The sequence below is a fragment of the Bactrocera tryoni genome, chromosome 4 (genome assembly GCF_016617805.1).
Source record: "Bactrocera tryoni isolate S06 chromosome 4, CSIRO_BtryS06_freeze2, whole genome shotgun sequence".
Classification (NCBI taxonomy): domain Eukaryota; kingdom Metazoa; phylum Arthropoda; class Insecta; order Diptera; family Tephritidae; genus Bactrocera; species Bactrocera tryoni.
In genome coordinates, this window is record NC_052502.1 from 254,058 (window position 1) to 279,812 (window position 25,755).

General features: G+C 36.5%; 1 pseudogene; it reads left to right on the forward strand.

Moving 5' to 3' along the window:
* Positions 1-616: 616 nt before the first annotated feature.
* LOC120773540 lies at positions 617-25,738 on the forward strand (annotated as a pseudogene).
* Positions 25,739-25,755: the final 17 nt, after the last annotated feature.

Below are 25,755 nucleotides of genomic sequence, written 5' to 3' on the forward strand. Positions count from 1 at the left end.
AACAATGAGTACAAAACACCCGTTATATTACCGTTTTACTATAGGAGTAGCAATAGCAACGCAAGCCTGGTACAATCACTACACGGTAGCTTGTGGTGCGCTGTCGCTAAGTACCGTAAGAAATGCTCTAAATGTGCAACAAATCGCTGACAAAAGAATACCGCCACAAAAACACCGACAGAGGCAAATAAGACATCTCAACCACGAACAAATGTGTGTTAAGTCAACGCAGCCCCTAATTTACCCTCATTCACACTGCTCCTTGGCTCAGTGTGACACCCTTTTGAGTATTCGAGAGTTCGCCTATTGCACTGTCATCATATTTTGATGATTCCACCTTTCGTGTTGCCGGCATTTTTCCCTTCCCTCCTCAGTCTTCCGTTTTCCTCAACCACTTATTTTAATGGTTTCCTGTTTTAAATTACCTAAATGACGTATACGCCATTTTGGCGACGAGAGGTGAAAGTGGCGCTTCCGATTTATTTTACTCTGTTGTGGAAGTTAACCGCACGCGCTTAACTTCTTCCCCTCGGTATGACGCACCACAATTGATAAATGCGGGCGGCACTCAAATCAGACACTTAACAAAACCAAAACTAAACAATCACTTCCGTAAATCAGAGTATCCGCGCGGAATACAAATTTTAACGGTTTTACATTGAAGGTATTTTCGCTGGTTTCATCCTTCCACCATACCAAATACAAAGAACTGTTTTTAACTTTTTCGTGGCTTTTTCTAAAATTCAATTTTGGTTTTTACCCTCTATTTCTTTCTCTAATTGGAGTTTGCACAGCTGGCCCGCATGAGAAACGCCTTCTTCACGCCCTGCTCCACAGCTACAACAGTTTGGAGCGACCCGTCGTAAACGAATCCGATCCACTGCAGCTGAGCTTCGGGCTAACGCTAATGCAAATCATCGATGTGGTGAGTTTTGTTAGTCTTTCACTCTTCTTTTTTGGAAGTAAGTAGGTGTTACCCGTATCACACGCTCTCACACGTTCAGCAGAAGTTTAATGTGCAAATTACATTTTAATACGCCCTGAGGTATGCTACACTAATATCATTACATGAGCAAGCAAAGGCAGTCACGCGGGTATAGCGCACAAAAGGGATTATTTAGCCTTCAATTAGCCTAAAAATATATACAAATATTATATGTGAGCGTGTTTCACACACATCGTCAAGCTCTCGCCTAGTATAGCGACCGTAAAACCGATACTGGTAGCAAAACCGGCGAACAAAATTGTAGGCGGTAAAAAAAGATTTCACACGAACCTAATTAACAAGTGTTTAAGCGTATATTAAGAAAACGAAATAGGAAAAACGACTGCTATCATAGAAGTAAGCACATGGGGGAAGTGATTCCGTAGCTCTTTTTTAATGCTACAAAAGCATATAAACATTAATTTAGGGGCCACAAGTTGTGAAAAATTTAAACAAAAATGATTATTTTTTACATTTCGGTGGTCTATGCCTTTAAAATAAACTACTAAAATTAACAATAAGTATTCGAAATATTAAGTTACAGAGTTCCCAAGTCAGCTTATCTTGTTCCAACACAGCATTTCTCGATTTCGTTGCGGCGGCCCACTAATAACTAGACATTGATTGTATAATTAGATGTGTATTTATTGCAATTCAATTAGCAACTTTCCTGTTTGTTCGTTGTCGGGTACGCGTCTTGCATGTTCGTCAAGTTGGGATTGACTACGGTTACTTTAGCATGGTTGCATTCTTTAGTACTTAGGTAGCTTAAGTTAGAAATGTAAGTAATAGTTATTTAATATGGCTGTCCGCTTCGAGTTGTCCGTCCGTGTACGTCTCCTACATTTATTTTACCTACCAGATGTAATACACTTTTCCAGTCCCCCAAACACGGAGCGGACACTTCAGTTTGGAGAACAACAGAAAATCATACGGAGTCAAATCTGGATCTGAATTCGTATACGGTAGTTGATCGATCGTATTAATTGTGTTGTGGCTTTAAATTTGATCACAATCGCGACTCTATGCGATGGTGTCTTATCATCGTGCAAAATCCATGAATTATTCTACCGCAATTCCGGCCAGATATTCTCACGCAAACGTCCCAATACAGCTAAATAGACCTCTTTATTTACTATCTGTCCCTCCGGAACAATTTTGTTATGCACCAAGCCACGAATTTGGAAAAACAATGAGCATTACCTTGATTTTTGAGCGGCTTTGGCGTTTTTTTCGATTTATTTTCGTTTTTTTGTCTCCATTCGAATGATAGTTAGCATGTTTGCATGTCAAACTCATAAACCCATGTCTCATCGACGGTTATAACGCTCTCCATTAATGTGAGATCGGAGTTCACAATGTCAAGGATGTTTACGGTGCTATTTTTATTTTCTATTTAAAATATCAACAAAATCATTCGCACGGATTTGCGAGAGATGGCGAGCTCTCTTGATACCTCTCTAACACTTGCTTGATGATTTTCCAGCACCATATCCTTCACCTTTTTTTTCATCATCTAACACCCCTTTCCTTTTGGTCCGACCCCGTCGAAACAGCACGTTTCCTGCACCTCCCGTTGGATGACGTCGACGAAAACCTAGATAACCCCTTATCATCCTAACGGGGATTGATAAACGTTAGAACAACAAGGCCGTCCAGTACGAAGCACATCTTTAACGATCTCTCTAACGTTCTTGAAGTCTTTCTACCACTCGTTAGACTTGTGTTTTTGATAAAACTGAATCACTGTAAGCCTTTTGCAACATTCGTAGGATCATAGATCACATGTAAATGGAAAAATATTAGATTTTTTGCTTCAAAAATTTGTGTGTGTATTAAAACAAGTAATACAGTGATTCTATTTTTACATAATAACCTTTTTAGGCTGGGCCCCTTTACCATCAAAAGTAAATTATTTTTAATTATAAGAAAATATTGTTTACCGTAGAATATTCTTAGAGCCAATAGTTCATTAGTTTTATATCCAAGTACAAGCATATACGTTTTTTTAAATAAACTCTAATATATTCTCAATATTAAAACGATGATGTTATTTTTATATTTAAACTAAAGACGAGCGAAGCTTGAACAACTTGGTGGACCCAAAGTGGCAGTAGAAAATGCAGTTGTCGGTAAAGGGAGTAATTAACTTGCAGTTAGACAGACAGGCTGACGTCATGCGGTTAAGCTGTAGAGCCGCCGCATTGTGAAGTGAATAGCATGAAAGCAAAAGTGTCGCTTATCACGTAATTTATTATTGCTCGTCTAAGCAGTTGACACCAAATGTAATTCCACACACTAACACGCACAGTTTATAGCAGACAATGGTGCGTGTAAGCAGTAACATTCCGGTGCACCCGTCACTCCAGTAAGAAGAGGTCACCTGCGGCCACTTTTATGATATCTGTGTGCGTAAATGCTTAGCAAGTTCAAGTACAAAGCAAACTTTATTTATTTCCGTTTCCGTCGCTGCCATTACTTTACTTATATAAAATTGTATTGTATATATTTACTTTACAGCAGGAAATTTCATATTTGGAAACTATGAACGCCAGCACGACCTTGACTTTACATGACCTGTGCAGCTTTTCGCTCTTTTTCACTACACCCATATTTAATTTATCAGCACAGAGATCGCAGTTGGTAATCATATTTGCTACAGCGCTCATTCAACACACAATATGTTTACTCAGCACTGCCAACTTTCCTCCCTAATTAAAGTTCTAATTAAAAGAAAACAGAATAAATCTTTTAAAAGCGTATTAAAAATGAAAATTAACACAACAAAATTATTTAGTGTGAGTCATTTGAAAATGGAAGCTTCTACGAGCGCTGTAGAGGAAATTCGCAACAGAAACGGAAACTTACTCTTAACCAATGCCAAGCGAAATTCGAGGAATAACACACGAATAAAAAAAATAAAAAAAAATAAAAAAATAAGTTAATCAAACACTCGTCAAGGTAGGATGCAGTCGCACTGGTGCACGCGAATGCTTTCATAAGCCCAACGATGCAGCTGCGCCTATTGTTATGCTACGTTTGCCGCAATTATCTTCCGCTGAGTCTTCTCATTCAGCTTTGCGTTTTTGTTGCTTTGTGGCTTTGGAAACCTACAAGTGCACTTGCATACACATCCTCAGCCACATTTACACACACACTGGCGTGAGGCATTTGATTACCACTTGAGTTGAGTAGCTGGCGAGACGACACTACTGGCATAATTAGAAGGCAATGCCACTTCGATGCTGAGTGGCGCAACAATTTTCAAAGTCTGCAGCTCAGCCGCCAGCTCACTCACAACATACCAACCCACAAGCCGAGTGACAAGCCAAAGCACAAACCATTGCTTAAACTCTTACGGTGGACTACAGAGTTTACACAAGCTTGCAATATTTATCACTTCATTCGAGAAATTCACGCCCTCTACCTCCACACACACCCACATATGATACACACAACCATATGATTTACTTGTGGTTTCCCTTCCGCTTTTCCGCGTTTTCTTTTGCCAATTACGAGTTCAGGCTGTCGCCTCAATCCACATGCCCTGGTTTACTTATTAAACAACACACACAAACAAACATATTGTTTGCAATACATTGCGACTATTTAACAATACTATAATATCTGTTTATCTAACCAACTTAAAATTATAGTAATTTCGAACAAATCAGCCAATATGCATTGTAATGTAATGCCCCCTGCAAAATAATTCAGTTTTACTGTAACGGAAAATTACCTGCTTACAAAACTAAAAATATTGCTGCTGAACACTTTTTTCTTATTAATATGTCCTTGACTTTATTTCTTCTCAATTTTCATTCACTTTATAGTTTCTTCATTGGATTTTCTGCAATGTCATCAAACTGTACTTAAGAACACTTTAAAACTGTTTTCTTTGCAAATCACTGAAAGTAATAAGCCATTAATTTATTATTTGATTTATTGGTGACTTTTATTCCGTTCATTTTGGCAATGCATTTCACCTAGGCATCTTTCGTTTCATCCAGCAAAATATTTTTTTTACATTGCCAGTCGTGTCCTTTGTTATATTTATCTGTCTGATACATTTCATCAGCTGAAAATTTAATGAACTCAGCATCTAGTTTGTCTAAGGCTAACTTTATTAATTTTATTCAAAGTCGATTTTATGAATATTTATGAGGTCACCAAAGGTTTCACACCGAACAAGTACACAAGCTCTCACTTTGAATAAGCAAGGGAAGTTGCCATTATTTACTATCAAAATATGTTCATTCATTCATTTAAATATTGTAGGAAAGTTCATACAACTTTACCCACTTCTCCACACTTGAAATCTCCTACAAAGAATGCGTCTCATTCATCAATATGAGTGAATCTTTATTATACGAAATTATATTCAAACACATCGAAGCTTAGTATTCGTTATATTATTTTATACTCTTGCAACATGCTGCCACAGAGTATATTAGTTTTGTTCACCTAATGATTGCAAGTATCACCTAAAACTAAACGAGATAGATGTAGGGTTATATATACATATACATAAATGATAAGAATGAAGATACGTGTTAAAATCAGGTGCCTGTCTGTCCGTCCGATTTTTAATCCGTGCAAGCTATAAGTTGAGTATGAGTAGAGATATTTTGATGAACTTGGTAGTGTGTTCCTTGGACGAGTTCGCTGATTGGCGTAATCGAACCACAGTTACGTCCACAAAATCGAAAACCTATAAAGCGCCACAACAAAGCACTAAATTAAGACATAAAACTTTAATTTGGCACAAGAGATCACAGTAGCAAGAGGCGCCTGTGAACCAAGAATTTTGAAAAAATACCTTCGTCTTTTAATTGGCTTAATGTACATATCACCTAAGCCACTTAAGCTAAAATAACCAAAATCGCTTAGGACATACACCTTTGGGATCCCCATCTACACTGAACAAATCATCTATTTGAAACAAATCGGAATATGGCCCAGTTAACCCCATTTAAAGGTACTGCTAAGAACTAAAAATGCGATAAATCTATAACTAAATACGCCAGAGACGTTAAATATTAAATCTAGGATGATCTGAAAGGGCACTAATAATTCCCTTAAAGTATGCAACCTTATGACCAAAATTTTCCAAATCCAAACCAAACCGTCCAAGACCCGTGGCACCGAATATGTGGACACCAGATCTTGATACTTAACTTTTGACCGAAAATATTGGTCAATGTATGGGATATACAATCGAAATTCATAGAGAATCCTTTCTTAACAATAGTCGGGTCAATACTTCCCTGAGCTTCCATATACCTAATACAATGATTTTGGAACTTCCGTGTGGCTTTACTCCATATGATTGGTGATTGCATTTGAGGTACCGCAATGAAACCCAAGGAACATTTTTATTAGTATGTGGCATGTTAATAGTATGTGCATAGTATTGGCAGTAATAGATAAAATCGGGTCGGTATTACCCCAACTCCCATATACTAGATATGTACATATAATGGTTTTCGTATTTCTAACAAGCCTTATGCCGAATATGTCGATCAGTTTATGAGCTATATACAGTGTATTTATTTATATATAAACTTCCTTGGATGTTGATCTTCTGGTTGACGTTTTGCTTCTTAAGGACTACCCTAGCTTTGATTCAAAGTTGAAAGAAAAAGTTATGCAAGTATAAAAGTACCAATGAAAAGGATGCAGAGGCTCAAAGGAGGCTATAAGAGCAACTTTACTAGGCGGCAGACTGGTATCAAACCTGCCACCTATAGACCACTTCGCTGAAAACTGCATAGCAAAATCGGTGTAACAACTACTGTCTGCAGGAGAATTTACATATATTGTAGAACCTACGGACATAGCTCGGTACGTAATGGCGGTTTGGTAAACACCGACTACATGATTCCACTTTTCAACTAGAAACATATAAAAAGATAGTTGGCGTAAAGGTATGTTTGCTACGCGCAACACTCTAAACATTTATACGGATGGATCGAAAATGGATGATGTACCTGCAAAAAAAAAAATTGTTTCCAGATGCAAACAACTACACTTGTACTGGGTGCAGGCCCTGTATTGTCTACACGACGATCAGGACAGAAGTATGGTAAAGAAAATAAAATCTCAACGGAACGAGCTACCTGAGAACAAACCTGTAAAAGTCATGTGCGAAACGGTAGAACAGAGGTTCATAAACTTCTTATGGGCACTCGATAGAAGAGATTGAGGTAACATGATCGCAGTATTGGTCACTGTCTGGTGGCGACACACGCCTGCAGAATGGGGCTGACAGACTGAGAAGACTGCAGGAAATCTCTACATCAAGGCACTGTGTTATAGTCTGTTGATATTACATTGAGGCTACACACTTCGCGCATCTATGCGTGTATGTGTGTTACCTATTACTATTTCCTTTTCTTTCACTTGTTACACTTTTTTGAAACCGCATTTCGAGGCATAAGATAAGTTTGGGGCAATGAATCACTAAATTCATTTAATATTCAGTCCCATGGCAATTTCGCCACTATTGGAAAGCCTGTATATGAATTAATTATTAACGTGTAAGAAAGAGCAGAGTACGGGACAGACCGTCACTCGGATTTAAATTCTTCTCACAATGCTGATCATTTATATTGGGTAGTCGAAAAAGTATTTTGGTATTTTGTCAATTGATGTCATTGCAGTCCGATATCATTGTTACCGGTCACATTGCGACATATAGTTTTGAAAAGGTAAGATCTTAAGCTTCATTTAAACAAAAGAAATGGAACGTGGAAGTTGAAATAAAGTTGTTCAAAAATTATGCTGTATCAGTTCGAGTAGCACAACAATGGTTCGCTCCCTTCCGTGCGAATTTCGAAATTTCATACAACCGTTAGGTGAACGAAACTATTATAATCCGTTGCAACATGTCTTATATTGTTGATAAAAATTTGAAATTAAAAATTTGCAAAAATATTTTCATATTCATATTTTATGAACAGGTATTTATAAAACTGCCAAGGACTAATTAAGTTTATTTCTCAAAAATTGATTTGTTGCTATGTTTACTATGTTCAACAGCCTAAAACAACAAAAAATGACTAATTACCAACGTGCCAATACTTTTTCCGTGCCGTTTTCCGTGTCAGAACATCATTTACAACACTCACGCGAAGAAGTATGAGCTTACTCTCTACATATGCATTCCGTTTGCTGGGAGTAATTTATTTATATTATATAATGTGAGGGTTTGATGCCAGAATGACTACCTTTAATGATATTTTTCCCTTCATTATCGCTTTAAAGCTCTTTTTCTATTCTATTGAACGCTATACATTATCCTTATAAAAATGTGGACGCAACTAAATGTGCCTAAAAGTTTTACAAATTCTTCCAATAATATTCTATATGTATTATGTTACAAAAAAGGTATGTATGTCAGTTAGTGACAAATGGAAACTACACATGCGAAGATAAACATAAACATATCTAAGTACAAGGACATCCGTGGAAATCATGCTCCCAGGATGAGAAACCAAAAGTGAGATAAAGTGTAAGTGTATGTAGTACGTTTGATGTCAGTCGACACCTTCACGTACACAAACAATTCGCTTAATGGATATTTACTGCAGATGTTTCCAAGCACGCTAATCTCGATTTTATTTTCAAAACCCAGATTTGTGTCGCTACGCCTTGTGCAGATTGATGCTGCGGCTTTTACTGCAAGTCAGTGCAAATTTTCAAATACATCATATGCTTCTCTCAAAATAATCAAGAATTGCAAACATGTAAAGCCAATTAGCCTTTTCAACTTCATTTTTTCCATTCATTGACTGCCCACACACTATCTTCCAAAAAGTGAAAAATTGTCACGCATGCTGATTTGTCTTTCTATTCGCTCATGGTTACGCCTTTTTCCGAGCCCATCAAAATAGCACATGATAATTCAAATTGTGCTAATATGTCAGTTATTTACATAAAAATCCACTTAAGGAGTTACATGGGTTTACTCGTATAAAAACAGCATTTTTTCAAAATTTTTTTCTTATAAAAACTAAAGTAATGGGTTGTCAAAAAAGTCTTGCGGTATTTTTGTTGATTTTTTTTTTATTGAAATTGAAATGAATTTTTGATGACTCATGCCCAGCTCTTGACCGATGCTACGGCTGCTACTATGCCGGTCTCTTTCGACCAATTCAGCGATTTTATCGCATTTTTCGACGACAGGCCGTCCGGAGCGTGGCGCATCTGCGACGGGTCCATAAACTGCACAAATTTTATTGGCGGCTTGAGATGCATTTTTGACTTTATCGTAGTAGTACTGTAGAATATGCCGTATTTTCTCTTTATTTTGCTCCACGTTTGCGACGCTATAGCTCACGAACGACTTAAAAGAAACGACAATCAATCAAACACGTGTTAGCGCGTGAAATGAGCCTTCCAAAAAGGTATAGCAAGACCCGATGTTACTAGAACTACGCGCTTTCAGCGTCAACTAGCGAAAATACCGCAAGACTTTTTTGACAACCCATTATTTTATTAGAATTTCTTATCGTCAAAAACAATTGTATCTTCGAAATCATTACTAGCACCAACTTGAAAATTTAGGACAATATTCTAAAGCTGTTATAAAATTTAATAGGACAAAGTCGATTTCTTGGAACCCGTAAACCCATGTAACCCCTTAACTGCATTGATAAGATAGCGAAGGGAAAAAGTATGAACCCAACAGCGAGCAGTTGGTTAATGAGTGAATGCTGTTACCAGTTAAATGCCAAATATTTTTTAAAAGACTGTCTGTATGTACGAAAATATTAGCATCTGAAAATGAGTTATGTAACCGAAAATGAATTTAACGGTATTAATTTAAATGAGCATGAAAAGAAGCATTATTATGCCACAACTAAATTTATTAATTGTTGCTCCTCAAAATAACATATTTACATTTTTTTTAACAAATAATACGGTACATTGGTATTCAGTTAAATCGATTTAAACTTCTTTAGAAGGTTGTCAAGGAAATATAAAAGTAGTCTGTGGCCTCATATATTACAATTAATATCACAAAATTTTAATAGAACGATCCGTAGGCGAGAATTTCAATTTTGAAATGATAATAACCTATACGGGAAAAGCTAAATTTTTCAAGCTAAAATTTTACAACTTCTTATTTTACATCCAAATATGGAATACATGTCTGTCTGCATGTTCATTTAATAAATCTTACTTAAAATTCAAAATTTTTTCAGAAGCGTGAAATTATACGCGCAGCATCGCCATAATTTTCTATGTTTCACATACAAAAATGAAGAGCAGAGTACATATGAGCACCATCATAAAAGGGCAAGTAAAACGCTAATAAAGATACATCTGAAGTCTACTAGGCGGCTGAGGCACGTGAACATTACTAAAAGTACACAGATTGAATGAAAAGCACAAGTAAATGCTAAATGGATGTGGAGAGGGAGTAGTAGATACTGGGAAACGAAATGAATGAAAATACTTCAAAGCCACTGATTTCCTCTTGACTTTCGCGCTGCGTGCTGCTAGGCTGAGAAGCCGCACGTGACAGGCACACAAATGCTGCTAAATGCGTAGAAATATTTTCGTTCATATTTCACTTTATGCGTGTAATATAATGAGGCAAAGTGAAGATTGTTGATTTGCTGAAGACAAATTTGTTGAAGCAACATTCGGTTTCAAATGGAGAACTTGTTAGCAACATTCGGAGGCTGTAGGTCGTGCAGACGAAGATCTCATGAGCAGCTTTTTGCTATGAAATGGTAGAAGCAAGCAAAGAGGAGTATGAAAAATTAATCTGAGATTAATAATGTTGATAACACTGTAGCGATAATAATGATTACATTTTGGGTTCACTGTGATTGTACTATTCGCTTAGTTTATTGTTGGTACGTCACAAACGTGAGTTTAAAAGTTCATCAAGTAATTGTAAATAAGGCGTTCACACAAATTTCAATTTTTGTCTCACACATGCTAGAACTTATTTTGCATCATTTTTCTTTTATGCTCATTAATATCTTTTCGTTGTTCGTGCCAAACTCCGACATGCTTCATTGAAATAGAAAAAATTACTAAAATATACCGGGATTCAGTATCCAACTGAGCTTTGCATTATTCTCACTGGTCAAAGGCACTGTGTAGTGTGGTTGTAGCCGCAGTGGCTGAGCTGTAAAGGCAAAAATTGTAACATAAATAGGAACAGCAATAATAACACACACACACACACACACACACATTATTTCTTCCATACTCAAGCTGACATAACGCTGCCTCTTTCCTTTCTCTAAAGAGTTAATGTAAGTTTTTGTGAAATTTTCTGGTTTTCTGTGCTGTCATTTTAAAATAATGTGAGTGATCGTACTTCCTGATCCTTCAATTTTATTTTTTTTGGAAATTCCTTTCCTCATTTTACAATTTTCAAATAGCTTCATAGCATATTTTCAGGCGTCCGAGCGTCATATGCAGCAAAAATGCTTTTCACATCAATTCTGCCAACCGAGCAGTCAAGCGGGAATAAGGCTCCGGACCTAAACCACAAATATGTTCATATACAGGAAACTCTTTTTTGCATAGTTTTACATTTTTGTGCTTTCGCAGCTTCTTATTTTGTGGTTTGCCTTTGTGTTAGTGTACATAATGCTCAAACCAAATTCACACTTCGGATTTTTTTGAGTCATATAATGGAATACCACCGACCTGCTCTCGAATGTGTTTATTTATGAGAATACACTGGAGTATTCACACTTGAATGTAAGTTAAAAATGAAAACTGAGCAAAATTTAACAAAAGAATTGAATTTTTGAAACTTTAAAAGGGTTGTATCTACGGTTTCTTTCATTGAGACACGGATAATAGGACTAAAAATAATTATGGTTGCTTATGTCCAATTTTGGCGAAAATATCTGACAATCTCACTAACGAGCGGATATAATGGAAACATTTTTGCTAGAATTTCCTCACTTTGAGCAAATAAAAACAAACTTTATATACCCTCACATATATACTATTAACCAACCGCTAGCTATCTCATTTGCATGAAAACCTTCTTATCTAATGCTCTTCGAAAACTGTATTTAAATTTGTGTAAATAATTTTTATCCGAAAGAAGTACCCGTGTATTTAAATTGCATTCAGCAATTGGACTTTAAATCGTTTGTGAGAACTATACACTCAAACCATACCATTTCAAATAACTGTTATCAATAAAGGTACAAACATCCACCTTTGCATATGCGGTCACACTGCAATTGCTAAAACTACCAACTCTACTTTAAAAAATTATAGAGGCTCCGCTTTGTTATCATTTTAACAACCTTTGTTTTTGTTACTGGCCCAGCTGCGCAGTCTAACGATAACAAGTTCCACAGTGACGATAACACCAATGGCAGTGGTAAAATAAAGCAACCAACAAAGCAAAGCCACAACCAAGCGGCACGCGGCTCTGCATCGTCGGTGGTGTTCCATCAACTCGCACTTCCGCTACCACAACGGTGAGTGTAACGGAAATGACCCCACACGCATAGTGGCGAAGCGAATTTATTATATATGGGAATATGAATGTGAATTTCTGTGTGTGTGTGTTAACCTATATGAAAACCTATCCACCATGTTCATCGTTTGCACCTTTTCGTCGCCATTGATGAGAGTTTTCCCACTCCTGGTGTCGCTTTCAAAAGCAGGAATAAACAAACAGAAGTATGGGTTTTCACACAGGCCAGCGAAAGCTGTGGGACATGTTAAGGAGTTTTCAATTCACCGGCAAAATGTAACGCATTGCAAGGTTACGCATACGCTCCGCTGCACCGACCAACATTTCAATCTAAGCGATCATTTGAGTTATTGTTTTTGTTGATGATGTTGTTGTGGCTTTTCGCTTTGTGCTGCAAGTCATGCAAAATAAGACATTTTAAGCTCTCATGTGGGAAACGGTCAACTAAGTAGCATGAGCGCAAGTAGGTGTGTACCCTAACCAAAATACAAAGCAGAAGCAGCGCAAAACTAATTTCCATGCAAGCCCACATAATAAGAAAATTATATATCTAAAAAGGATGCGTTTTTGTTCTAATTTTCACTTCACTTTTCTTAGTAAATTACATGAAAGTTGGCGCGGAGATTTCATTCTTCGCATTCCCCGCGATGAGTTTTGCCGGCAGTAATTTCTTCCCAAAATAAAATAATCTTTTGAATTGTGGTGGCTGACGCTCAAAACAGAATTAAATGCTACTTATTACATTTTTCCCTCTTTCCTAGTTTTTCGTTCGTTGCTTTGTTGTCATTTCTCGGTTTTTAGTTTCACGCAGCGGAGCGCCCCTAATAAGTTGAGTTGCATAACAAATGTAATGAGCAAGCCGACGGTGAAATACAAATGAAAAAATGTTGGAAAACTTGTCATGCAACTTCCGGGCAGTTTCACGCCACAACAACAAGAATAATAATAACAAGTAAGGTAGCAAAAAGTTCGGGTGCAACCGAATATTTTATACTCTTGCAGCTTTTAAGAAGAGAAGCCAAGGAAATACCTAAAGGTATAAAACTTCAACCAGAGGATCAAAATCCAAGAAGTTATAGTGTTAGTTTCGACCCGATTTTATCGATTTAAAGGAGAAGGATATATGCGGTATAAAGTCACCTCAAAGTTCGAAAATCGACATACCGATTTTCATACTGTCGTTAAAGGCTTTTAAGGGAAATGATCTTACCGAATTTGACAACAGTAGCTGAAGTAGTCTAGGAGAAATACAAGTATACATTAAACCTATTATACACGCTGTCAAGAAAATATCGGGAATTTCTAAATAAAATTAAAATTATTCAATCATCATCCAAATTTAATTTAATGGCCTTCAAAGTAACATTTGAGCATGTTCCCCGAAGTGGATATTTCAGTGTGGAGAAGAAGAAAAAGTCACAGGGGGCCTTATCAGGTGAATACGGTGCTTGATCAATGATGATTGTTGAGTGTTTGGTCAAAAGTTCATTCACAACGATAGCTTTGTGCGATGGTGCATTATCATGATGAAGAATCCTTGAATTGTTGGCCCACAAATTTGGACGTTTACGACGGATAGCGTCTCGTTAGCGCCTCATTACACCAAGATAATACTCTTTGGTTTGACGGTTTGACCAGTTGGAACGTATTCTTAGTGGACACGGCACTACGATTATCGAAGATAACAATGAACATTACCTTCCTGATACTTTCTTGATAGGGCGTAGGGCGGGACCATCTACGAACTCGAAACTTCTTTTGTACCAAGGAACCTATACACAAAGTTTCATAAAGATGTCTCAATTTTTACTTAAGTTACAGCTTCCACGAACGGGCGGTCGAACAGACAAAGAGACAGTCACCCGGATTTAAAATCGTCTCGTTATCCTGATAATTTAAAGGATACTCACTCGCTTAGAAAATTAATTTTATTTTCACTCAAAAACTGTTTTAATTTAAGAACAACAACAGTGTAGAAATGGGAGCCTAAACAAACTCGAGTAGTAAGACCTCTAAACATATTATCTCATAACCCTTCCCATAAATTCCAATAAGGGAATTACACAATATTTCTTTTACTCCTTTGCATAACAAAATATTTTTCCCAGTTCAAATCTTAAATGCGACAAGAATTCGCCAGTGCTTCAAGGCAACGAATTTAAATTTTTCCCAAAACTCAGTGGGCATACGAGCATGAAATATCTACCCAAATTCTCTGCTTGCATGAGACCTCCGCTGTTTTTCATTTTTGGCATATTCGCATTTAAATTATTCGCTCAGAATTTGCTATCATTTTGTTCATCTTTATGAAGTCAAGACAAATTCTAGCGTTGCAAGTGCTCAGCAGCTAATGGAATGTCTTGTCACAACACAACAACACACGTGGGCGTGTAATGGCGGGTTTTCCTCTCAGTACACACAGACGGTCGTTGTTTCTAAAACCACATAGCTCCTGAAACAGCAACTGCAATCTCCAACAATTGGTTCTCAACAACCTCTGAATGTTGCTATAGATGCCGAACGCTGCTTTAACAAATTCGTTTTCAGTGAACCAACAATGCTCGTTTTGCCTTACTACTCACCACGTTGTACGCCATGTCATATACAAAAATAAAAGCAATATTAAATATAGTTCGTTTTAATTGTTATTCTTGCTTTCATTGAGTTTTTCGATATTTCTGTTAAAGTTGTAAAAGTACAAATCGCAGATTTCCATAAAGATATGCCAACGAACCCAATTTATTTCACATGAGGATATAACAACGTCCAATCACATACTAATTTGTCGCGTAACAGTGATTAATTACGTAATTATAAATTCAAATTAATTTCCAATTGAAATCATATTTATGACTGTGATATGATTAGAGTAATTAAATAATTAAATTTTCATTTTGACACTTTTGAAAGACCAACAACAACAGTGCCATAAGTTTGTACAACATTTCACCATCACCACACGAAAGCCAAAGCGACAAATTGAATTAAATAGATGTCAAATTAGTAAAACGAAAAAATTTATAAAAATTTGCGAACCTGATTCCGTTAAACCATTCAAACTGCAGCAGAAACTGTGTGAATTCCCCTAAGCAAGCGCAGCTTTACTGTTTTGTGAAAACATTGTCAACACCAAAGCAAACGAGCATGTTGTTGCTATTGGCGTTTATTTATTTACAGCACGCCAACAAGCGGCAATTTGCAAACATTTTGCAGCAACGAATTTTGTTGACGCTATCGATTTTTGGGCCGCAATTATTCGCTGAGCTTATGCAATAGCAACAACGAGAGCCAACTCGGTTGTGAGCAAATAAAAAAGCGAGCAAACAATTTTGGACGAAATTTTCCGGTTATTTGCGAAAATCATTGTGGCAACTCTAATTAGCCACGTGTGAGAGTGTACATGTGTGATCTAGTGCCCTTTAGCATTTCAGCCGCTTTTTATTTACGGGCTAATTGCACAGTCGTTTTGTAGTTCAGGTTTTTGAGGGGTGAAAACTACATAAATATTTACCTTTTTTCGTTAATTTAAATATGAACCACTTTCCACTTTAACGACTGTCAAATGAAAATTCGCTCGTCAAATTGTTATCACAAAAATGTGTGATTTTTTATGCTACTTCTATTACTATTACATTTTTCTATGATTGTTTATTTTCCACCTATATTTTTTATTGTTCCATAGCAAATTGAATTTGTTCTCAAAAAAATACCAACACAACAAAAGCGACGTTCACAGATATCAACTTTAAAGGAAAAATAATTGTTTTCTAATCAAATTATAAATGTAAATGATTCTTTGGCAAAAAAATCCATTTTGAATGGCGGGCAGCAATTTATCTGCGTAGAAATAACGGGTAATCCATGTAGAGTTACTTTTTCCAATAGCATTTTTTTAAAGATCAGGCGTGAGTCGTGTCAAGTTTTAGTGTTATTTTTGTTCAGTATTGTTTGTAATTTCATCTTGGAAAGACTTACGCCTGAACAAAGTTTGCAAATCGTTCAACTTTATTACGATTCACGTACGTTATTCACGTTCTGCAAAGAATATATTTCGCGCGCTTCGCTCAATATATGGTCAATAAAATCGGCTTACTGAGCGAGCTATTCACATACACCCATCTTGAGACCCAGCATTTAATATTGGATAATATTCGAACGAATTGAACTTGTCCAGTAGGCAGTAAAGAAGATATACCCGTCGTGGCTGAGAGTGTACAGAGACTATGGATAGTCGATCCGGCATCAATCGCAGCAACTCAAACTGAGGTGTGGAGCGACTTGGCGCATTTTACGTCGAATCTTAAATTGGAAGCGTACAAAATACAGCTTGCTTGGGCCTCCCCAGCGAAGTTCCAAGAAGAGTCGGCGTTTTTGAAGCACATTTTGTTCAGCGACGAGATCCATTTATGGCTAAATGAGTTTGTAAACACACACCACATTGCAAAAAGAAGAACCGCGTAAGCGGTTTCGACACCAGTAAAGAAGAAGAAAAAGGGTATGTATGTAAACAAGCAAAATTGCCGCATTTGGAACGAAGAGGAACCTGAAGAGATTTAATAGCTGCAATTCATCCAGAAAAAATAACGATTTGATGTGCTTTTTAGGCCGGTGGAATCATCGGTCTATATTTCTTCACAAATGATGCCGGTGAAAACGTATTGAAGCTCAGTGACATTTGATTTCAACAAAACGGCGCCACTTCCCTCACTTGGTATCAATCAATGGATTTAACACTTGAAGATCATGATCAAGATCCAAAATCATGTGATATCACACTGTTAGACTTTTTGCTGTGGGGATATGTAAGGTCTAAAGTCTATACGGACAATCCCGCTTCGATTCAGACCAAAAACTTCACGGATATCATTCGCCAGTTTCCATTCTTCGAAAATCGGACTGAAAGGATGGACCAACTGAGACCTAGTCGTGGCACATTTGAAAGAGATAATCTTCAAAAAATAATAACAAAGAATCTTTTTCGAAGGATAATAAACATTATTCATTAAATTTGTTTCTGTGTTTTTTCTTTAAAAAAAGTAGGCAGCCTCGAAATGGATCACCCTTTAATTAGAAAGTGTGGGACTTAAAAAGTTTTTTATGAATGGCTCAGTGGCAAGCAATTAAATTTATTGAAGATTAATTAAATAGATAATCTTTAGAAGTAATTTAAAAATAATGAGGAACTATTAAATTTATGCCAGTCATTGGTATGTTGGAAAACTTAAAATATAGTATATAAGTATTTGTATGTTAGGTTTAGTAAAAATACAAGTAAATCCATTATTTTGACATTAAATTTAAACCTTTTTTAGTAGTTAGAATTTTTTAATTTATCCCGATTGAAAACACTTCCTTTCTCATTGGCCCAAGTTGAGCGATTACGTACTGCAGACGGTTCAATTATTGGACTTGTACTGTAGATGATTCCCTGCAAATCCCACTGACCACTTTCCCTTAACTTTATTTTAAGTAACCAACATTTCATCACCAGTAACCTTCACCTTCAGAAAAGGCAACGAATCGCAAATGGAACTTTAGTCTACGAGGTTTTTTTGCTTTAATTTGTCAAAATGGTGCAAATTTTTAGCTTCCGGGCATTACATGACGGTTGGACTCGAAGTTTTCATAATTTTACTGAGTAGCTTTACATAAGGTTGCTTAATATAATTTCTGTTATATATGTAGAGTATATAAATAAATAAATCTCTGACCACTTATTACTTGAAAATGTCTCCAAAAAATAACCAAGACCTATTTTTTAAATAACTTAAGACTAAAATAATATAGAATATTAGCATATTTGTAAATACCATAGGCAAATGCTTGACCTCTATACTAACGCATACTTTATTTGTGCTCTTTCATTTTGCAGGATGAAAATAATCAATTGCTTATAACAAATATTTGGCTCAAACTGGTAAGTTGGGAATCAAAAGTACAGCAGATGCAATAAATATTGTCACACCCTACAATAACAAATACCACAAAACACATTCTCACTCGTCATACAAAATTAAACCGAATCAAACGCAAATGAATAAAGGCAGAAAATATCATATAAATAACGAAGCATTATATAAATAAAATACAGCAGAATAAGCAAACTGCTGGTCGGAATACAAATTTATTCAAATCTGAACATGCACGAGCGTCAAATAGTTCGATTAGAGACGCATTAATCTTCACCGTCGGCAAATCGTCTGTCCAGTGTGGTGTCAACATCTCTTGTGAACACACTTGCGCAGACATAGTAAGTAAACATAATTTGTGGTTAAGTGATGGGAGATATAAGAAATTGTATTTGTAAGAGGCAATATTGAATACTAAAATTCGATTTACCATAGACTGCGTTCTTTCTGTTCATTCCTTTCTTAGTGCGCGACTTGATGATTTTGTGCACTAAATTTATTGCCTTTCTTTGGCTAAGAAAACTCAATACTGAAAGCTTGAATAATTGCTTTCGTATGGCCAGACAGAGCGCCTATATTAGTCTAGATTTGAGCTGGTGAGAAATCTGCCATCAGAACGTGCTGCAGTGGACTTTGCAGTGATAAAACTTAATACATTTTGGTGATTCTATTAGGTATATGAGGGCTAAGGGAAGTGATGACACGATTCAACCCATGTATAGCACACATACCTACTACTATCGGGAAAGGATTATCTCTGAATTTCAAATATATATCTCGGACATTGACCGATATCTTAGGTAAAAAGTCATATATGTATAAGCATTGGTCTACATATTCAAGACATAAAACTTGAACAGTTTTGGTTCGGTTTGTGCAATTTTTAGTCATAAGGTGGCACATCTCAAATTTTCACGCAAAGTTATATCCCAAAATATATTAATTAACCCTTGATTTGTAAGCTGAAAATTGAAAGTATCAATTGAAATTTAAAATTTTGTTATATGGACAGTAGGCGTGACTGTTGTCCAATTTTGCCCATTTTCACACTATAACATAGGAATGTCACTTACCAAATTTGGTTGAAAACGTAAGGCGAGTCCCAAGATATGAGATTTCATCTAAAAGTGGGCGGTGCCACACCCATCGTGGAGACGTTGCTCGATAAGGATTCATGTAAAAAGCCAGAAGAGATTTTTTCAGCACTGTGGGTCACCCGTCAAGCCAATTCAAAGCGACCTCATGCGCTGGGAATGCTTTAGAAATAAGAAATTTGCTTGCCTTATGATCTCAATACCAGGAGAGGCACGAAAAAGTGATTCTGTTGCGTGACAACGCTCGGCCTACCCATCTGTAAACGCTTTAATGGCAAGTTCTAACCCACCCGTCAGATTCTCCAGATATTACACCGTCTGATTAGTATTTGTTCCGTTCAATGGCACAAGGTCTGGCTCGGAAGCTGTTCCACTCACAAGACGACATCAGAAAATGATTTGATTCTTGGATAGCTTCAGAAGGTGAACAGTTCTACCATTTGTCAGTAAGATGGGAAAAAGTTGTGTCTAGCGATGGGAAATACTTCACACAAGTCATTTGTAACTAACTTCTAACCATAAAATTGCATATCATTAGAAAAAAAAACGGAGAACTAGTTGCGCACCTAATAAATTCAAGGATATTTTTCTTTGCTCCTGTAAAATTCGTAGTAACAAAAAAAAGAGAATAAAATATAAAAAATTGGATAAAATTTGGAACCAGACCAAGAAACCATGCGTATTAATATACAATGGAAATGTTTAGTCTTACACAAATCAATATTATTCGATGGAGAAAGAATAAAAAAGAGAAAAACCCTGGAAAATAAACTAAACTGATAGACAGATACATGAAACAAAGCTTGGCACAAAAAATTTTTGAAGAAAGACGATGAAGAAGAAAACGAATATAATTGATGTTTGTGTCCAAATCTTTAGTTCTCTTTTCGCCTCGTAAGCGTTGATATGACGAAGAGTGACAACCCAAATCCAAAGCAAGAAGGCAAAGTCTTCAAAACGTGTTTCAAAAAAACAAAAATACAATTCAAGGAAGCAAAGAGAGAAACCCTCAAACAACTTCAATTACATTTCAGCTACAAATCCGCAATTCACTTAAACGGCTAAGCGGCTTTTAGCGAAATTTGATGATGAAGTTAGATTTAATGCACTCACACTCTAATGCAGGCGCTTAGGGACAAATTTATGTTCTTTTAAATCTTCATCCTCCTAGCTTCCAATACTCGAAGTTAGTGAATTGGTGCTTAAAAAAGCACATTTTTAATTTGTAGGGTTTGGGTGAGAGTGTGACGGTGCGTATGAGTGACATTAATTGCTTGTCACTTACGTATGCATGTAATTATAACTGTTCATAAATGATTGATCTAAGTTTGCTTGTGCAGATTACATAGCTATTCACACTTAGAAACCATTTACCTTATTATTCCCACAGTAACAACAACAATCATGGGAGTAATTTTGTTCTCATTTCTTTACATATTCACAATTACCGATAACTCATTTACGAATTATGGCGTATAAATTGCGCACAAGCTGAACGAAATGTGGCATATGTGCCCAAAAGCTTCTCATATGCCTGCATGTTTGTATATTGTACAATCTCGAGATTGCATTGTTCGTTTTGTCTTCAAAAAATATGAATTGGGCGCAGTGGCTGATGCCGCTCGTTTGTGAAATGTTAGAAATTACGTCTGCCTTGAAACCATCTCCCATATGCCGCTTCCGTTTGAAATAGTTTGTTAGCCACGTTACTCTGTTGCGGTCACTATCCGCTACTCCTTTGCCACAACTCACGATGAAATGCCTTCCGTCACTCAGCTTGCAGCACTGCCTTCCTGTAATTTGTCTCTTTCGACTATTGTTCTAGCGCTGGTTATTTGTTCAAGAATATTGGCGAGTCTTCATTTTCGTTTGCTTTGTCAAAATTGCTTTTTGTGGAAATTGGAAATCTCTTTTTCCATTCTCAATAACAGAAACATGCACATATTTGTCACAGATTGTCCACTGGTGAAGAAGAGCGTGCCTGTTTGTTCAAGTATACCACAATCACTTGCCTCCCAATCATTTGTTTGCAGCCGTTTCCATTTGAGCACAATAAAATTAGTTCCAAATAAGCAAAAACTGGCAGGCTTTTCAAATTAAGAAAATACAACATGGAAACAATCTCGTCTCTATTTCAGTGCTGGTTGCCATCTACTTATTTCTCGACTACGCCCCCATTTAAGGCTCTCCTCATGCATTTCTCTCATTCATCTGTTATTAGTGCCTTCGTCGAACCCGCTCACGTGTTAATCCTATGCACTCGCTGAAATCTAAATTAGTGGCTAAAAGCGACTGAAAGTGAGTGCTTGTATAAGCGTTCTTCCCCCCTCCATTTTCTATGAGTTCGTTCAAGCAATTTGTCCGCTTTGCATGCCGCTTATGATTTGGCTGTTGCGCCAGATGCTCTTTGATTACTTCTGGCAACACATGTACTTAGGAAATTTCATTTTAGCGCAGCAAACAATACAACTAATACTACACTGCGCTATTAATAACGGTTTGCCAAAATTAGGCCCGTAAAACGGATTTTAAATAAAAACGTTCGATTGTTTTTGTTGTTATTTAGAACGAATTTGCTTGGAATTCATCGAGAAGCACTGTGGCACGTAAAAAGCATGGACTTCATGATTGCTGTCCTAATTATCACATTTTTCAAAATTGTTTTATTGGAAAGTTAGGAGTACAAATTTAGACGACAATGAAGCCACGAGTAATGGTAAAACTAATATTATTTGGTTAAAATAATAAAGACCATTACATGCTAGTTTTTAACTTAAAATACACACAAGTCGCCCTTATAGTTTTTAAAATATTTTTATTTATTTTAAAAATCGAATGAATTCCCAACTCTAAAACATTCTCAAACGTTCTTTGAAAACAATTAAGAATAATCTTTCATCTATATTTTTAATTCCACGCTGCTTTGGAATGGAATGATGTGAACTTCCGCTGGAACTCAAGCGAGTATGGCGGTGTACGGGATCTCCGTTTCCCTCCACAGATTTTGGAAACGGATGTGTTCATGTACAACAGGTAAGTGAAACTGTTTTAGTATTAACAACAACAAACACGTAATTAAGAAGCTTTTTTATTTTTACGAGTGAGTCATACAGCATAAAAAGCCAAACGAAGACATACATTTTTCGAAAAGAGTATTAGAGCCACGTTATCTTCTCGTCCTGACCGCAGACAATGAAAAAACTTTTGCTTGCGGTTGTAGTTGTTGCCCACGCTAATGCTGTTTGTGGCACCTGCCGAGCTGCCTTCAGCGCAACAGTGACTAGTCCTCCGGGCGCGATGATTATTCCATTCAAAAGCTTATTTCATTTATTCCTGCAGGCACGTTAGAGCCCCTGAGCATTTAATGAAGATTACTACAGTAATTTTCTTCCTTTCATTTTGCTTGTCTCTAAGCTCGCCTGTGCAACTTTATATGTGTGTATGTAATCAGTGGTTTAGTTGGTTCATCTGTTCGTGGCAAGTTAAAACAGGAAAAACCATTGATTCCGTTGCACCGAAGCTAGAATTCCCTTCACAAATTAAAAACTGTATGATATCTTGTTCCGATCTCAATAATTTCATCAGATATATAATATTACTTATATTGTTTCCTTGTATAATAAAGAGACTTTTCTTTTTTTATCAATCAGGTTGATCTTTTGATAAATTAAGTGTTATATGTTTCCATAAATTGACCAGATTTTGGTCGTTGGGTTTGTATGCCACCTATATGATATATTGAGTAGTCGAAAAAGTCTTTTCGTATTTTTTCAACTATCCCAAATTTAATGTTTTTTTTTTGTCTTAATGAGGCTTAAAATCTCACCTTTCCAACATTATATGATGTGACACAATGTGATTATTTGGACTGGAGATATACGACTGCAACGACATCTGCTGACAAAATACGAAAAATCTTTTTCGACCACCCAATTATTTAAAAGTTGATGAGAAAGGAAACTAATTTAATCGTCAATTTTGTCTAAAATTAGAAATGTTGCGATCGGAAAATAATATATTCGTGAAATTTGTATAGGAAGAGTTTTCTAGTAGCCTTTTCAGCATTTCATTGAGGCATTTAAATTTTAATCGATAAAGTAAACTGGAAACACAGTAGTCCTCATGCTCATACATTATGCGGAACGCGTATTTTTGAATAAAAATCCACGATTTCTGGCGTTTTAATTGTCGCTGCCAACCGAAATATTCACATGCAGCGTAACAAGAGGCACATATAATAATTGCATACAAATAAAGTCTGCACAATATTTCATCCGTATGCTTGAGTGGAATCCAGAACACAGCGAAATTAATATTTCAATGAATACTTTGAGCCAACATCAGCATTAATTGTGGTTATTGTTTCGCTCTTTGTGCTTGGAAACGTTCCTAGGGGTGTGGAGGATCTGCATACGTGGTCATGCATAAATACTTGTGTATGTGACGCGTGTGGCTACAAAGTCCTGTCGTGTTAATCCTCACATTCAAAGCGAGGCAAAAAGTGTGAGCATTTGCTAAATCAGTACACCGCTCGCAGAAATAAAGTTGCTATAATCCTAAATTGCCATATTTTTCATTTTAAGTCTTCTTTTAGTGTTTTATTTTTTGTTATTATAAGTTCCTCGCTTCAGAAAAAAACTAAATACTCCTTATAAACCTTTCGAAGTGAATAGAGCTAATCTTAAAATATTGTACTAGGGTGTAATATTTATTTTCGAGTACGACTAAAGTAATCTGTAACATATTTCCTACTGGGCACAAGTTTCTGTACTTTTCCGTGTATGCGCCTCGCTTTCGATTACCACTACGAGACACATTTTATTGCATTCTTCTCTTTCAGCTTCCCCACAGTGCATGGGTATGACTGTAGGACATCGGCATTGCCGATATAACATATAAATCACCAATGTTTCCACAGTCAAATCAATATCAGCATTGCAGCGCTACGAAAAGTAATATGGGTAACATAAACATTTTCATTGTGCTTCACACACATATGCCCTAAATATAGCATAATTGTGTCTTCGTAAAATAAATATTTCTATAAACCGAGAAGTGACGTGTGTAAAAGAGTTGCAAGGTAAAAGTAATGAAAATATAATTATTTATTATTTCTCCATTTATGAGAAAACATACCTATTAACAATGCATTATACGAATTCGAACTAAGCACTCCTGAATAGATGGAGGCTGTCAGAGCCTTGTCATATACATAGAGGCAATTTGTACGCTGCGCCCTCTCTCTCCCTCGTTCTAGCAGATCAGCGCGTTCAACTTTGGCGCAATTCTCACTTCTGCTTTAATTTACGACTTTACTCCCTCCCGGTTACTTTTTGTTTAGTTTTGTAAACCTTGAGTTTCTTACAAAAATATCCCAGAGAGGCATTATATTCACCCACGCGTTCACATACATACACGCACAATAAGTGTTCTTATTTTTCACTTACTCAGTTTTCCGCATGTAACTCACGTGCAGACTTTCGTCGGTCGCACTAAATGAACTTCCCGTTGTTATTACCTTTTTCCGTCTTTTCCACACTTCGTACATACTCACTTTTAGTTTACCCCTACACATACGTCCACATGAGCTTTTGAGTATAGTGAACATCATCTCACAATTCTAGGTTCCAACTAATTTTTTTGCTGTCTTTAACTTTTTGTCTGTTTTCGTTTATTCTTCGCTACGAGGGTACTCATACGGGTAGTGTTCTTATGACTGCTGCACGTCTCGTTAGTTGCTTTTATTGCTCTTTGATATTGTTATTATTATTTCTTTATTATTTTGTTTCATTGCATTTTACATATTTTACTTCATTCATTCATTTATTTTTTTCATTATTTTTGGTCATCCAAAATTCGAGAGGAGAAAATAATAAAAATTCAGACAGAGCACAAGTTCGCACTTTCCAGTCACTGAGTGTCTTTTGGAGAAATATAAGCCCTCTTATTGTTACTTTAGAGAATTTTTCTAGATTAAGATCTAAGACCGAACTTCCGTTATTTCCAGGGTTTTCTTAGACTTACTACAAGTTAATGTAAGGCTACGATTAAAGACCTGCATGTTGCTAAATAATCCTTTGCTTTATTTTTCCACAGCGTCGACGAGGGTTTCAACGGTACCTACGCCACCAATTTTGTTGTCCGAAATAACGGCTCGCGTCTGTACGTTCCGTCCGGTATTTTTAAGTCCACCTGCAGAATCGACATGACGTGATTCCCATTTGACGATCAGCGCTGTGAAATGAAGTTCGGCTCTTGGACATATGATGGCTTTCAGGTAAGCTCTCTCGCAATTAA